Source organism: Zerene cesonia, chromosome 12 (genome assembly GCF_012273895.1).
Source record: "Zerene cesonia ecotype Mississippi chromosome 12, Zerene_cesonia_1.1, whole genome shotgun sequence".
NCBI lineage: Eukaryota > Metazoa > Arthropoda > Insecta > Lepidoptera > Pieridae > Zerene > Zerene cesonia.
In genome coordinates, this window is record NC_052113.1 from 4,059,626 (window position 1) to 4,072,295 (window position 12,670).

The 12,670-nt window shown below is 34.6% G+C and overlaps 1 protein-coding gene across 8 annotated transcripts in view; it reads right to left on the reverse strand.

The window, feature by feature from the left end:
- LOC119830886 (putative polypeptide N-acetylgalactosaminyltransferase 9) overlaps window positions 1-12,670 on the reverse strand; it is a 91,525-nt gene that overhangs the window by 17,758 nt on the left and 61,097 nt on the right. For 7 of the 8 annotated variants that reach the window (XM_038354069.1, XM_038354070.1, XM_038354063.1 and 4 more), the window contains one exon: window positions 5,467-5,496. The exons of the other annotated variant lie outside the window; for it this stretch is intronic. The gene's annotated coding sequence lies outside the window, so the exon portion shown is untranslated. The remainder of the gene's footprint in view (window positions 1-5,466; window positions 5,497-12,670) is intronic. 8 annotated transcript variants of the gene reach the window in all.

Genomic DNA, 12,670 nt, shown 5'->3' on the forward strand with positions numbered 1-12,670 from the left:
GACAGATTCGAAATTCAAATGTAATATTTTTTTATAATTAAGTGTAACAGTATTTATGGCCAGACTAAGTAGTTTAAAACAAAGTCACTTTTCTGTCCCTATGTATGCTTAAATCTTTAAAGCTACGCAGCGGATTCTGATGGTTTTTTTTTAATAGATAAAGTGATGCAAAAAGGAAGGTTTATATGTATTATAACATCTATTAAACTACTTCGAATTTAACGCGTGAGAAGTCGTGGCTCAAAGCTAGTATATGATAAAGGGGTCAATCGTGTGAACCTGCGAGTTAGTGACATTGCAAAGGTTAATTTGAGGATCTATTGGATGGTATTCAAAAATTCTTTCACCGTTGGATTGCGTGTCAAATGCTATATATGTACCACGAGCGAAGCCGGGGTCGGCTAGTACGTTATAAATCCTTATAACCGATGCGAAATGCGTATCACATAGGTTAACCGTGCAACAAATGTTATAAATGTAAAGTTTGTTTACGTGTTTAGAAGTTCTATCACGCAACGTATGGATCGATTTCAAATAACGAATACAACAAAAGAAAAAATACACAAAATTAGCATTATATATGGAACATTCTATCCGTTTATTTACTTGTAAATTTTTAAGATCAACATCACATACGAAACAAGTTCGAGAAGCTAGTCCTTAAAATAATAATACAAAATGTTTGACTTACTATGTCTACAGATTTACCTATCTGCGAAAGCAATAGCAGAACTAAATGGATACTATTCTGATAATAATCCATCCTAACCTTCAATTGGCAAATAAGCTATTGTATTTAAATTTCACAAATATAATCACAATAGGATTTAAACAGACATTGAAGTATGAGCTTAATAAGATATAAGATACTCAAATGCTTGTTCAATATTAAACGGCTTGGTAGGGGTATGAAAATGTTTTCGTGTGGAAAATTCGTAGTTGGCAGCGGTTTGGTAAGCGCATAATATCCTTTGAGCGCTTTACAATATAAACTTTGTTATTTCTTTGTAAATAATTAATTAGACCAAAACTCTTAACGCAAAAATATATTAGTTTCGAAGAAAATACCGAGAGGAAAGATGGAAGAAACTGTTGATGAGTGTTGTAGCAGAATATGCATGAATTATATACCCACACGGAAATTGTAAGTACCTAATATCTATGATTTTATTTACTCACGTATAAGTATTAATATATACAGAAATACTTAAAAGAGTAGATTTTTTTAGGAGAATATACAAATATACGTAAGCATATTGGTGTAGACTAAAATCGTATGTATCTACTATACTTATGACAACATTTTGTTTACTTACATAAAAACACCCCAAGTCTCTATGCATTTCGGGAACAGCAAGTTCCACGAAATAAAAATAATATCAGCTTTTCTTACGATATGAATAATATTCAAAATTACATAGAAACTTATAGATTCCAAAGTTTGCGCGGTGCAAATCTCGCCTCCATAATTCATACGATTGCAAAGCGAGCATGATTCTTACGATTTCCCGCCAAAGAACTCGCGACGATGTATGGAAACTTATTCATAGTTATCTGATGCAATGAAACTCACAGTAGTTTTTCTCATCGATTTTTACGTTCGAATCTTATAAATTATTCACTGCTCAAACTGAGAATAGGTTGGTGGTGCTATTTGTGAATCTTTATACATATTTCAGATTTCTTTCAGGTTTTCCGCGGGTCGCTGCAGGTTAAAGCTTAACAAAATTCAGTGTCTTTTACCAGAGTTTTAACAGAGACTCCTAAATACAAATATGAACATCACCATTATATACAGCTTTCGTAAAAGTAACAATCAAACAATCATAAAAATTACATTTCAGTACACACGTTTATCATCGATTTAGCAGAATATTTTACTATACATGAAATCCGTTTGAGTAATCGCTAACGATACGTACGTAAGAAATAAAGGAAAATCTACAGAGCAATGACGTGAGGGGATCGGACCGCTTAATGAGACCGCAACTTAACTGCAACGAATCGCTTTTACTCGTTATAACGTCACCTTTATTGTACCCAGAACACACAATTATTTTTATATACCGATCTAATTTTCGTTGTACATACATTTCTTAAGGCCTGAACAGGTATTAATTATTTGTTTTTTCGTGTGCTTTCAGGATTCGAGGATGGTTTAGATTTAAAATTTGAATGCGAGTTAAGCCTCTGCGATATAGAGCTCTTGTGATATAAATAACGAATAAAACATTTACTTATTTCCTACCTATATTATAGGCTAGTTTCTGCTCATCTCTGATATCCTGTCATGACATCTTTCGTTTCATTTCAATCGTCTATCAGCATATTATTTTTATTTACTTATTTCCAAATTAAAAAAAAAAAACAATACTTGTGGAGTTCTTCCCAACGTCAACGTAACGTTTCGATTTTGAAGTTATAATTTCTTTTAATCCCACGAGCCACAGTGATGCGGTTAATGCCTAATTAACTACAACCACAAATCCAAAGTCGGCATAATTACGTATTCAAATCTCGAATGAATTAACCGATTAATACTAAAATCTCGCATAAATAGGCTTCATCCATAACAATGAGATGATGCTATACTTTAAGACTTTGGTTAAGTATTAGTCGACGAGCTTTCGAAATCTGACAACTTTTGTTTCTAGTTTTATAGCATTGAAATGCTTTATAAATGAGAAATTTTTAAATAATAGAAAAAATTTGATCACGAGGCAGGATTCGAACCTGCGTTTTTTGCCTAACCGTAGCAACGCCTAGCCTCTCGGCCCCCCGTGATCCTGCCATAGTAATCGAATTTCTTCTACTCTTTCGGTTTCATGTGCCTAAGGGGCACCCCACGCCATCTATTGAGATGATTAAGAACCATCACAACCAATACGAAACATTATTATATAGCGTCCCTATAATAGATACTATAACTAAAGCCGAAGTATAGAAATAACTACATTTAAGTCAGAATAATATTATTTTTAAACTCTTAAAACATAATTTATTCACTAGGTGTTCCTGCGAGTATTTCGAATCCATTGCAGTCTTGAATTAATAACAATCTGCCTGATCAATTACATGAAAACTCCATTGAATTATGTTCATAATATTAAAATAAACGATAAATACCGCTCGGATAGCGTAAGCCTGCACCAGACGCTCTCAGCGTAAAATATTAAACGCCACGTATAAATTCTTAAGTCACAGCCGTAAATTCTATTCACACTGCGAACCCACCTCCGCTTGCTTAATTCAGGAGTCTAGCGCGTTTTCTTATTGTTTGCACTTGTTTATGTCATTACAACAACCCGGCTACATTTTGTGGGTGACAGTGCAGTAAAACGCGCTCATCATTGTGAAATATGGCCTCCCACTCGTGCATAACGGTTAGTATGGCTACATATTCTGTGGCAGAGCGTACGTCATATATTACAAAGTAGCGAATAATCTAATATTATAATGTATGGTAAATACTGAAACGCATAACACGCGTTTCTTAGTTTTTTTCCGACAAATCATAACGCTCCCTGATACCACCGTAACGCCGACGAACAATTAATTCATTGTAAAATTTCATACTTTCATAGTCGCATATTTTTTATTTTAACAGTAAAAGGCAAATTCGTCAAACATATAATTATTTCAAGTGCTACGTGCAAGAAACATAAGAGCAAACAAATCCTTGGAGAGACCTCGTTTCACTTATATAGCATCAATAAGAGCTGACCATATGTTTTTAGATAACTTCACTTCAAATACGATGAAAGGGAATCTTTTAGCGATATACCAACGCGTACGTGAAAGCGCGGTTTATTTGAACGTCGATCAGCCCCACGTTTCCCCAGCATCGATTACAGATATCCATTACAGATTCACTTTCTAGTTTAGCCATTTAGCTCAATTGCGTTTTAGAGACTAAGTGTGAATATTATACAAACGTTTCTTTTTTTATAAATGGCGTAGCGTAGCCTAACTACCACAGCCGCTTATTTTAATGTTTCCGGATAACAACGATGACAATGTGTATGTGTGTACCCTATGCTTATTTGAGTACCTAAATAAGCCAAAAAAGCCCTTTTTGCTTTGGAATTATTTCTAAAAGTAAATGATTTTATTTATAGAATTCAAACGTGCACATTAGACAAGACAAATGAGAATTTGTACTGCCTTATCATAAGATTTACAATATAAATATTAGATCATATGCACCTGATATTAATATTAAGAAAAAAATCGTGATATTTCTGCACGATCTTCGAATCAAAGCACTTACGATGATATCACCCACCGTGTCTAATAAGACCTTCGTCAAGAGCGGTTGTTGAATTAAAAAAAAAATAATTGAGTTCTCTGAAGCAGCAGACCTTTTAAAGACAGGCTGACCTATTAGCATATCTATAATTTAGTAGATAATAGAAATGAAAAATGTATGAAATTTGAGATTTGCCTACAGTGAATGTGATTTTAACTTAAATGATACTTCTGGTTATACTGTGCAATAGCACGGAAACACAATTAATTATAAGAGAGTATCACACGGTGTACATCGAAATACTCTTCAAAAAGCCCTTTTGTAATGTTGTAATTCTCAATATGAATCCATTATATTTCCACGCGTAAAATCCACTTGACAAGCACATAAAATACAATTTAAAAGTGATGATATAATGTTTCGGAGCAATGGGATAACCGCTTACATCCTGACAAAAGTAAACTGCGTCGAAACAACAAGCGAGCCGAAAAGTTTTGAATTATATTTAAAATCAAATAGGCTCCATTTTATTCGAGTTTACTTTCGTAAAAACTCATGTGCCCACATCCACTAAATAATTTTATGTATTGGTAATATCTTATTCTGTTACGTAGTGCATGGATTAAAAATGACGTTTTCGAATGCATGGTAACTTTTGATAGCTTTCCCATTCATACGCATTACAATAAGCAAGCAATGTACATTGCACTATCAGTACTAATCTGTACATTTTGGATTAAGATCTAATATTGAAACCGATCGTACAAGCGTAGGTACAGAAATAGATATTGAACGGTCGTTTCAGTATCACTCAGTTCACATCAGCCCCAACAAGGAATGATTGCCTGACATTAATCGAAATTAATCGCGAGCTCGGCATAATCACGTCTTACTCCATTACACGTACCCATTACAGCTATCTATATGGACCGCATCGAAAGGGTATCCCCATTAGCCAAATACCCAATACATTAATAACTTCCCCGTAATGATCCCAAACTCTGGCCTTCACTTTTCAAACGTAACGGGTCAATTGATTGAGTTCATGTCCCATCGGCCCCCGTCACTCACAATAGGTGAATTAATGGCTGAAAGAAATGACATCGAACGCGGCTTTTATTGAAAATGTTTAATGGTGTTTTTCTTCTCTTAGTATATTTTTTCATTCTCTTCCATTAGCCACGGTAATGTGTTTTCTTGCGGAGCCAAAAGCTTACCTTTTTGTTTGAATCGCCGTCGCACCGTAACTGTCGACAAAAGAAAACGTTTATAAATCAACTGTTCACGTTGAATAATACCTACTGAATGAGTAATAAGTCACTTTTATCAGAGCTATGAAACATTTTTAAATTAATAAAAAAACACTTTCACATGAAAAGTATTACGTTACACAAAACAAAATGTAAGTATCCCCTTTGTGTAGTTCGTTACTTTTATCCCGAAGATTCAAAAAATCAAATACACGTAATTCAATATTGTAAAGGACTTGGATACGGCTTAACCCGATCGCAACAGAACAGGTGACCGAAAATCACGGTACAAAAGATCCTTAACATATGATAGGCTTAATTTATTTTCACAAACCTTTCGGAATTAGAATTGTATTTGTCGGACCAGTGTTTTACCAGATTAATGTACGCAATTGTTTCCTGTCGCTACACAGAGAATTAAATTATGATAAGAACAATGTTTTTGTTTTTTGTGATTAATTATTATTAACTAACGTTAATGGTCTTATGTGCGAAAATATATAAATAAAATTTGGGTGTTAACCTTTTTAAGACTTTGAAACATACACCTTTATTTATATAAGCCTATGTAGATAAATTAAAATTATTTTAGAATAGAATGAAATATATTTATGCTACATGTATTCTAAATCCTTGTGCCTTAGCATAGAAAGTATGTGAGACATAAAAAACATCGCACACTATACCAAAAATTCAATGAAAAAACGCTTGCTGCCCGCTAGCCCGAGTGGCACTTAATGATCAACGAATTTGGCAACCCTGCCGATGCAATCTCGAGAGCACTCATGAACCCTCGTTATTCGTCATACCCTTCGCCATTAGGCCGCGGGAGAGCGCGGTCCGGCTCCGACAACCACCGCGTCCCAAAACACTTACGGGACACGCTGAGGAAGACATCAGTAACCAACGTCACTGTGCTCACAGCGTATTGGATATTGATGTAGGTTAACTACCTAATTAATGGTATTGTAACAATAGCGTTTCTTATTTTTTATCGTGCCAGATTGCTTCTTATCGAAACTCAGGTTTCATAAAGACTCATTGATATCCTTTATTTAACTACTATTCGTAATAATAGTCAACTATAAAAGGATGTCAACATTTCATATACTAATTAATTATCAATACCAAAAACCTACCAATACATATTTAAACCTCCCGATTATTCTATTCAAATATTACATTAATTTAGTGTTTAATCGTTTATATAGAATAGAGCAAAAGCCATGCCGTAATATGGGCCGACGTAAGGGCTTAAGAGCTTTACGGTGACCACACCATTTCAGCTTCCGTCCCTACGAGCCCCCGAGCTCCAATATCACCCTGCACCTTAACAAGGACCCAACGCCTAATTGACTTTACGTTGGATTAATAATGGTTTAGCCCTTAAATATGTTTAGTGGAGACCGTTACGACTAAATATTTCCTTAAATAATACAGTAAGGGTGTACGCTACAGAAAACGGGTAGTTAGAAAATTAAGTTAAAATATCATCAACGATTTTAATAGAGAAAGGTTATTAGGATGTTACTATCTAAAACTGAAAGGGACAACAACTGTTTGAATTGGTTTTATTTCGTTAAAGGGTCAGTGACGACGAGAGGTTAAATGATTTAGCTCTATTATTTGAAGATATTATAATCGAATGCAATTTAACATTACGGCTTTATGATATTGAGAGCATTAATAAAACATAAGTAATAAATATGTGACTAAAAACTCATAAGAAAACAAAACTCAAAATGGTATAATGAGCCTCAAATAAAAAGGAATCACAATTATGTAGCTAAAATTAAATCATAATATCAATAGATTACAATAAACAATAAAAGTATAAGTGATGTTTGAGGTATCTTTTGCTCCTTTTTCAATGATACTGCAAAATCGTTTATATCATTTTTCAGGCTTTATTTTATTTTATATAACTACATCGATGCATGTTAAACTATTTGTAAAATGATTATTAATTATAGCCGCAGCCAGGAAATGTATCCATCAGCACAACAAATATGTAGTTCACCTGCAACCCTTGACATTAACCAAATAAATAAAAAATCAAACACCGACTCACCCTGTTCCGAGCGCACCATATTCACTGTTGAATTTAAAGACTTATCAAGTTAAAGAAGAGACAATCTCTTATAGAATTTAAACTGCATGAGAAAAACCCGTTTCCCAGTATCAATGGCGAGGTACGCTCCCCTTTCTTTGCTCCCGGACAAAGTTTTAATCACGAAATGCAAGTAGCAAAGCGGTGCAAACTTGGCATCCGAACTTTCAACAGCCTTTCGCTTTTAATAGATTGTCAGGCCGTATAACAAGTTGGCGCACGATTGTTACTTATTGAATGCTAAGCACTTACTCGTACGAGTTTGAGTTTGGAGCGTCACTACAGTCTGCACACTGAGTGGAACTTCGATTGAGGTCTTCTAGCATCCGCGTGGACGAATTCATAGCGCTATTCGTTTAATTTGAGTTTTGTTACTTTAAACACGTTTTGTACGTGCAATGTCACTTGTCGCACCGTCTGCGAGTAGAGAACCCGATCTAAAAATTTTACTCTCGACCATTAGAATAAGGATAACTGTTATATACATTTTACAATTGTGTTTGGGTATAATGTTAAGCACTTACATAAACTATTATTTTTTTCTAGCAATCATCAAATGCTGGAGCTTTGTTTATTTATCCAGGAATATTTTAAGGGTTTTGCTACAAGAAGGTTTTAATACCACACACAACTATCACTCATCTCATGTTAAAATAGCGTACGTGATAAAATCAAATCGCTTGCGTCACCACCTCAGATATTCATCTATAACCTGTCTTCACAAGCGAGTCACGAATGTATCATTAAGAAGCTTCCGTGTGATTCCCGCCACTCGAGATAATCTTTTTGTTATCTATCGACTCAGATTACCTCGTTCAATATGTTAGCGAACGTTTCCCATTTGCGAAATTATGCGTGGAACACGTTTATCAAACAAACATAGAATATACATCATGGTCAATGAACCGGTACAATTTTCTTCGAGCACATAGTGAGTACTGTGTTCATATATGTTTATTATTGGATGGCTAGACAAAGTTTTAGGTTATAGGATAGTTAGAGGTTAAACACATTTGTGTTTTACGAAACATTGTTATAATCGTATTTTTTATACCCTCACTCCTGAACAATTTGCTTTGAGTTTGTATTATTTCCCCTTCTATAATAGATTGATATAAATTTAAAATATTTTAACACAAAAATTTTAATAATGTTCATGTTTTATCAACTTTTGTTGTTAACGGCGTGGGAATGTAAGTATATTTCATACTTTGGGGGAAAAAAGCACGTGGGATTGATTGCAAGCAAGACAAGATCAAGTGCCCAAACATAAAGTATAGTAGCAGTGAATTCGACATGGCAGACTATGTGACGTCCCTGCCATTGTAAAATACGGAGAAATTAACCGCCTACTGTTTAAAAACAACAATCGTGATCGCATGTTTCACCACGTAATACGGAATTTTATAACTGATAAAGTGAACAATAAGCGTTATGATATAATATATTAAGTAAAAATATTAATTCTCAGGAGTCGTTATTCATTTTTATTCTCACATAACGTAACGTACGCAATCTCTCTATAAATCTGGGAAATACACAAAGTGGGTAGAAAAAGACTTTGAATGTAGCGGTGATAGATTACTCCATCATTGCCCCCATTTGCATAATGCGATCCATAATGTTTGAATGTCTTGAAAATTATACTCCATCGCATAGTTGAATGAAGCTTTTCCTCGTTTTTGGAGATAATTGAAAAAAAAATAGCTGCTTCTAGAAAAAAATAACTATAAATGGCTACATTTGAAATATTCCAACCTACTATGATGAAAATTCTATGAGGAATAATGAAAAAAAAAAAGATTTTGTTTCGTGATATGAACCTTATAGTAGCACTACATTTTTTTTCGCTAGATTATGATCGCCTCCTTGGTACAGTGGGCAACGCGTGAGCGTAGAACCGAGGGGTCCTGGGTTCCATTCCCGGTGGGGAAGCACAAAAAAAATGTCTCGGTCTGGCAGGACACAGAAGGCTGATCACCTACTTGTCCCTAAAGAAAATCGATCAGTGAAACGGTGTACATCATCTGCCCCATACCCCACTAGGGGACACGGGACTTCACTATATTTTTTTTTTCATTAATGACAGGAATTTTATACTACTAAATATATTTAATTGTCCATAGGAATAATGGTTAATAACAACTACTGTACGCGCTATTTTACATAGGTATTATTAGAATTAACATTATACTACATTGGTCTAAATAGATGCGTCAATAGTAATCACTGATCAACTAATTAAACGTTGTAACATCTTATATTGTTTGGAGACAAATTAGTCAGAACATGAATTCATATAACGTAATATATCAAGGTTGTAGGATCAAACAATGTGCTAATCCGAGAATCAATGTATATTATCTCGTCTAATACATCAGCATTACAATTGAATCAACAATGCAATAAATGTGTAATTGTTTAAAAACCTCTAGCAGGCGCAGAAGAAGATGCAGTAAAAGGCGTATTTTTACGGGAAGAAGTATTTTTAACAGAGTATAAAGTAGCTAGGAATATCATCCTTGATAATTATGAAGAAGCTTTCAAAGAGTCCTTTAAATTGTAGAGTATACATATATAGCACTTATATAAGTATGTGTTTTTAACCAGCTTTTTTTAGTTCTTTTTATTCCACTAGAACATCAGATTTTGCTCAATAAGGAACTATTTTCAACACCTGCCAGACCGACAATCTCGGAAGCAAACCATTCAATTCAGCAGACGGTGTGCACGATGCTCTAAGTTTTAATTACACCCATTAAGTGCTAATGCTAAATGAAACTAAAGGCTACAAAGAGCTCATTACTCCAAAGCGATCAGTCCTCGGGCCCCGCCCTATTGCTCGGTTGCGCCGCCTCCGCTACAAGCTTAATTGCCTGCCTTCTTTTACCGCTCCTCTGCGTCCTTTTTTATTTAACTAGGAAATCGATTAGTGCGGGCAGTTAGATCTGTTTCGTGCACATATTGTACGAATGTTTAGGAAAAAGGCAAACATGCTTAGGACCACACTACACACTATACACACTACATAGGGCATGTTTAATGAATTGCGTCAAAAGCATCGTAATACACCAATAATTAATTTTTTACATCAGCGCATAAATCAATTTACAAAGTGCAGTAAAAAAAAATGTATATATTAAAAGCAATATCTGAAATCAATATATTATCGCGCTCACGCCTCACGAAACACAGTCCTATCTCCCATATTCAGGTCATATGGCATGAGAGGATATAGCGAAAGAGTGATGCAATTTTTCTAATGAAATATACGCAGGTATAGATACGTTACTCAGTCCTTATATACATATTACTTTAGTTGTGCGTGTGTTACCTCTGAACTCTCAAGCAGCTCGACTGAACTTAATTAACTTTTGTGTGTCTCCTGGTTTCGAGAATGGTTTCGATTCATAATTCGAACGCGATAGAAACCGCGGGCAAGGCTTTATGTATTAACCCTGTGTTAAATAATAATTAATAACACTTGTAGTTAGTAAAGTTGTTAATACAACATCACTGCATTTATCTTACACACCTATATGCCCTATGTATACCTATCTACAACTTTAGTGTGATCAGTAAAGTGCGTACTTGAGGTGTAGGTACAGCCAATTAACTTCCCTTCCTATACTAAATAACGAAACCATTCAAAATCTGATTGTAATCTATGAAGAAAACAACCGTAATCCTAACGGTATTGTACTCAAAGAACAGTCGACACTGACTGACTATCGAAAACCGTCGACTTTCAATTCTTCCAATTTTCATAAGAACCGTTCCAAAGATTTTGGTGGCAGCGTTTCCGCAGAGTCAATAAATCAAAGCGACGATGTCGAGTAAGAGCTTTTCATCTTTTGATCCGGCCCACCGATTTAAACTTCCTCTTTCGAGGCGACGCAATGATTTGTTTTCTTTTAAAGAGTTTGTATTTACTCTGTACCACTTTTGGGTCAATTTATTGATAGTTATGAAAAATATATATACTTTTTAAACAAGTTATTTATAGTTGTTGAGTAATCGAAACATAGTTAACAGTCATTATATGATATCGTAATATATATGAAAAAATTAATTAGAGCACTACGTAGGTATATTACGAAAAACACTTCGTACATAAATCATTCGAAGAAAATAGGAGAGTTATCCACGTTCTTTTGTAATTTATTTTATACGATTTTCCCATCCACAGATAGAGCGCACTAGCACGGTATCTACTCAACGCCAGATGTCGCTACGAGTACCGGTACATCCGATCTTGGGTGCGAGTTAAGATTTATTGGCAAACTGATAGTGTTCTATTAAAAATTCGAGCCCTGATACGGAGCGATTTACGTGCGAAATACCGTGTGTGGGATAGCAACTGCAAGGGTATAGGTAATATTTCCGAAAATAACATTAATTTAAAAAGGTACAAAACTGAGAAAGATACAATGTAAGTTACCTGTTCATATTTCGATAAAAATGATGATAAGAAATTTTGAAATATATTTACATTAGTAACATATTTAATGCTTTATAATATTGGAGTTAAATTTTAACGGTGCCTCAAGGTCCAAGGTCCATCTAAATATTTATCAACTTTAAAGACAACCATTAGACCAATATCACGAAATACAACGACCTCTAAAGAATTATTCTCACTCACACACTCTCCAGTCTCTGATACGAATAACTACAAAAAAATGTAGAACAAAAAATTTATGCAAATCACGATAATAATTCCTATTATTCAGCTTTCATATGCGTGAAGGCGCAACGAATATATGACACCAGAACAATACAAGCAACGTATCGTTTACTTTGGCTACAACAGTATTGGATCCAAGGACATTTTTCCAACACGTGTGACATTTTAGAGAATTGCATTTGCAAGGCGAATTTCTTCTCCCGCGACGCTATTAAACCTTTCTCTGGGCAGAATGACAAATGGTTTACGGCCACATTTAATACTTACATATTGCTTTCCTTTATTGCGAATTTGTTTAAGCGATTCGGGGATATAAATATATTATACGTGCACTTTAAATTTTATACCACTTACTTTATAGGGAATTTGAGAGT